General features: G+C 41.9%; 1 pseudogene; it reads left to right on the forward strand.

Moving 5' to 3' along the window:
* The first annotated feature begins 3,509 nt into the window (after window positions 1-3,509).
* On the forward strand, window positions 3,510-5,142 carry LOC110595162 (annotated as a pseudogene).
* Window positions 5,143-5,216: the final 74 nt, after the last annotated feature.

Genomic DNA, 5,216 nt, shown 5'->3' on the forward strand with positions numbered 1-5,216 from the left:
GGTGTGGCGGCACACAGCAGTCATCCCAGCACTTTGGGAGGTCGAGGTGGGAGGATCATCGCTTGAGGCCAGGAGCTGGGGACCAGCCTGGGCAGCATAGCGAGGCCTCATCTCTACAAAATATAATAAAGTAATTAGCCAGGCATGGTGGCACACCTGTGTTCCCAGCTACTGGGGAGGCTGAGGCTGGAGGATCGCTTGAGTTCTAGGCTGCAGTGGGCCAAGATTGTGCTGCTGCACTCCAGCCTGGACAACACAGTGAGACCCTGTCTCAAAAAGAAAATGACCTGGACATGCTGATGTGCACCTGTGATCCCACCTACTCTGGTGGCTGTGGCTGGAGGGTCGCTTAAGCCTAGGAGTTTGAGGCTGCTGTGAGCTATGATCACACCACTGCTCTCCGTCCTGCCTGAAAGAGCAAGACCCAGTCTTCAAAAAAACATGTTTTAATTTTTATTTTTAAAGTATCGTTACATGCCAGTCAGACTCTTCTGCTGTCTCTTCTAACCCTAAGTCCAAACCCATTTCATCAGCTCTTTCCGATCACCATGAGCTCTGTACACTAATAGGACAAACGAAGCCAGCTGGAGACCTTTAGCAATAAGTTACAAATATTTATTTTCAAGCTCTGTCATCAGGACTGAGACGTGCTATTGCTGACTTCAGCCTGCAGATATATTTTAGAGGTTGGAGGGCATAGTATATCCGACCAAGAAGGACATGATTTAAAGTTCCATTAAATAGAGTTAGTTCTGTGTTCCCCAAGGGTATTCTAGTTTGAAGGGTGACACCATCAAACCCAGCTTACCTGTTGACAGTGAAGTTGTCATGATGTCAACATTCTTAGAGTCCCCAATGAAACTGTCTCCAGTGGGTCAGAAGTAGCATTAATAAATAGCTTGCACCTTGAGATGGATCAGACTAACATGTTTTAATGAAGATTCTAAGTTTTGTTGTTGCTTTTAAACTTTAAGGATTGAGATTAGAACATAAAGATCAGGTGGAGGGAAAAGGTAAAATGAGGTGTTGTTGTGTGTGTGTGCGTGTGTGCATTGTAGACACAAAGTTTAATGGCCATTGGCCTTGCTTAAAATAAATGCCATCTTCGTTTTAGCTGTCTATTATAATTGTTTCTTTAAAAAAATTTATGGTAGCTGAATTCCTGGGTCAATAATGTGGCACTTGTAGGTAAATCTCTTCATCTGTCTTGTAGAATTGTCCCATGGGAATTGCTATGGTTCTCACTTGATAGTGTCCACATTAAAAGCAACAGAACTAAAATCATGTAAAATTATCTGCATATCTGTATAATTTATATTTGTACATAGGCTTTATTACTGGAAATGTTGGAAATTTTTAGAGATATTTTCCAACTCTCCAATTTTCTCTCTTTTACATTGAATTACACATCTCTTGTTGGATTTTTTCTAACAGGCTATTAATATCTTTCTTTTTATTTCACATCATCCCCTGTGGTTTAAAAATAAAATTTTTCTCCATCATGTATATTTCAAATGCATTTCACTAGAAGGTGAAATTTAGTCAAATATTATATACACACATAAGCATACATGTGTGTATTTGTGATTTTTATATGCATACACATGTGTGTATATAGTCTGCTGTTTCATTTTCTTCGTGGTAACTATGACCAAGTACAATCTACCTGGGAGTAGGCACAGTGGCTCATGCCTGATACGGAGGCCAAGGCAGGAGGATCACTTGAGACCAGGAGTTCGAAGCTGCAGTGAGCTATCATCATGCCACTGTACTCCAGCCTAGACAGTAAAGCCAGAACCTGTCTTTAAAAGGTTGAAAATAAAAATAAAAAGTTAGCTGGGTGCTGTGGCTCATGCCTGTCATTTCACCATTTTGGGAGACTGAGACAGGAGAATCACCTGATGGCAGAAGTTCCAGACTAGCCTGGGCAACACAGTGAGACCTTGTCTCTATAACAATTAAAAACAAATTAGCCAGGTGTGGTGGCTCTCACCTGCAGTACCAGCTACTGGGGAGGCTGAGGCAGGAGGATCACTTGTGGTCAGGAGGCCAAGACCAGCCTGGGCAATATAGCAAGAACTTGCCTCTACATAAAATACAAAAATAAATAAAAAACAATCAAAGGTATTTGGATTTCTGAATTCCTTTTTTTAAAGCCGGATTTATTGAGAGGACAGAAAAACTCCCACAGTGGTAGGGCACCCAAAGGGGTTGCCTGGAGCTCAATTCTTGACCTTACCTGAGAATATGAATTCGGTTAGAAGACAAAGTCGCCATTTTATTGCTAGGCTATGTTCACGGCATCTATAAAAACCCATCATTGCTGCTTATGATTGAAATTCCAGGCACATGATCCTGATACATTTTCAAAGCAACTAAAGAGAAATGAATTAGGGTCACAGCCATTTTCCATTGAAAGGCACGTCATGGCCTTCAACTATGTGCACAATGAATTGTGCCGTTCCACCAGCACATGCTTATTTGCGCGTTTTGGCCAGAGATGCAAAATCAAAACCAGTAGGTCCAAACTTTGTTCCAAGAAGGATTCAGGAAATAAAACTGGCATCCCAAAAAGAATCCACCGAGACAGAGGACAGAGGCAGTTGTTGCAAAATGAACCGTTTTGGTGGACAGAGAGAGAGCAAGGGAGCTTAAAGGGAGCGACAGAGACAGACAGGGAGGAAGGGAGGACAGCCAGGATAAAGAAGCAGAGGTTAGTTCACTACCTCTGAACATGATGTTTTCTAGGTTCACACATGTTGCAGGCTGGGTTGGAGCGTCAGCCCTGTCCATGGCTGCAGAGTATTCGACCGTGTGGATGACCCACATCCTGTCTGTCCATCCATCCGCCTATAGACACTTGGGCTGTTCCTACTTTTTAGTTTTTGTGAATAACACCGCGGTCCTGCCAAACACCATACGAGGGGGAAGCCAAAAGAACCAGAATTTATTTGTAGAAATCGCTCATGGCCTCACCTCCTCCTTACTATTTTGCTTAGCAAACACAAACTATGAACGAATCCACAGCCGAACAATAGCCCTAGCCCGTGGCCTTCAAACCCTCTTACCTCTGGCAACAACATGATGACTCCTCCCCAGCCTAAGTAATCTAGCCCTCCCCCCAACCATTAACTTGACCGGTGGACCATCTGTAATAATAGCATCCTTTTCATGATCACATTTAACGATTATCTTAATAGGTCTTAATATACTAATTACCGCCCTATATTCCCTATATATATATACTAACTATAACACAACGAGGAAAGGATACATATCACGTCAGCAACATTAAACCCCCCTTCACCCGAGAAACTACATTAATAATTATGCACCTACTACCCCTAATCCTACTATCCACCAACCCCAAATTAATTATAGGAAACATATGCTGTAAATATAGTTTAAACAAAACATTAGATTGTGAACCTAACAATAGAGTCCCAAAATTTCTTATTTACCAAGAAAGTATGCAAGAACTGCTGACTCATGCCCCCATATATAACAATATGGCTTTCTTACTTTTAAAGGACAGAAGTAATCCATCGGCCTTAGGAACCGAAAAATTGGTGCAGCTCCAAATAAAAGTAATAAATTTATTTTCATCCTCCATCTTGCTATCACTTACACTTTTAATTATTCCCTTTATTATTTCAACAACTAAAAAATATAATATCCACACATGTCCCTACTACGTAAAAAACTCTATTGCCTGCACATTCATAACAAGCCTCACCCCAATAACCATATCCTTATACATAAATCAAGAAACAGTTATTTCTAACGGACACTGAATAGCTATCCAAACTATAAAATTCTCCCTAAGCTTCAAAATAGACTATTTCTCCCTAATTTTTATACCAGTAGCCCTCTTCGTCACATGCTCCATCATAGAATTCTCAATATGCTATATACACTCAGACCCCCATATCAACCGCTTTTAAAAATATTTATTACTATTCCTCATCACCATACTAATTTTAGTTACTGCTAATAACCTATTCCAACTTTTCATTGGATGAGCAGGAGTAGGTACTATATCTTTTCTCCTCATTGGATGGTGATACGGACGAACCGACGCAAACACAGCAGCCCTACAAGCAATTCTTTGTAACCGCATTGGAGATAGTGGCGTCATCTTAGCTATAGCATGATTCCTAACTTACTCCTACTCATGAGAATTTCAGCAAATTTTTATTATTACCCCAAATTCCAGCACACTCCCCTTACTAGGCCTTCTCCTCGCAGCTGCAGGAAAATCTGCACAATTTGGACTCCACCCATGACTTCCCTCCGCCATAGAAGGTCCAACCCCCGTTTCCGCCCTACTCCACTCAAGCACTATAGTTGTAGCCGGAGTTTTTCTACTAGTCCGATTCTCCCCCCTCTTAGAAATAAACAAAAAGTTCAAACCGTTACGCTATGCTTAGGAGCCATTACCACCCTATTTACAGCAATCTGCGCTCTAACACAAAAGGATATTTAAAAAATCGCCGCATTCTCTACCTCCAGTCAACTGGGCCTTATAGTAGTAACTATCGGCATTAACCAACCCCATCTAGCATTCCTCCGTATCTGTACTCACGCCTTCTTGAAAGCCATACTCTTCATATGTTCAGGGTCTATTATTCACAGCCTAAATGACGAACAAGATATTCGCAAAACAGGAGGCTTGCGAATAAAGCTACTTATACCTTTACCCTTCACCTCCTCCTCACTACTTATCGGGAGCCTTGCTCTGACAGGTATTCCCTTCCTCACAGGCTTCTGTTCTAAAGACCTCATCATCGAAGCCGCCAACATTTCATACACCAACTCCTGAGCCCTCTCTATTCCACTACTTGCCACATCCCTAACGGCCGCCTGCAGCACCCGCATCATCTTCTTCGCACTCCTAGGCCAACCCCGCTTCCCAACTTTAACAAACATCAACGAAAATAGCCCCCTCCTAATTAACCCTATTAAGCACCTAGCCCTGGGCAGCATCTTCGCGGGTTGTCTTATCTCATATTCTATCCCTCCCATAACAACCCCACAAATAACCATACCACTATACCTAAAATTCTCAGCACTTGCTGTCATCATCCTAGGATTTACACTAGCAATAGAACTCAATAACCTTGCCTATTTCCTCAAACTAAAGTACCCTACTCAATCCCTCCTATTTTCTACTCTACTAGGCTTTTTCCCAATCACAATTCACCGCCTATATCCTC

This window comes from Carlito syrichta, unplaced genomic scaffold, assembly GCF_000164805.1.
Source record: "Carlito syrichta isolate Samal-C Ts95f unplaced genomic scaffold, Tarsius_syrichta-2.0.1 Scaffold287249, whole genome shotgun sequence".
Taxonomy (NCBI): domain Eukaryota; kingdom Metazoa; phylum Chordata; class Mammalia; order Primates; family Tarsiidae; genus Carlito; species Carlito syrichta.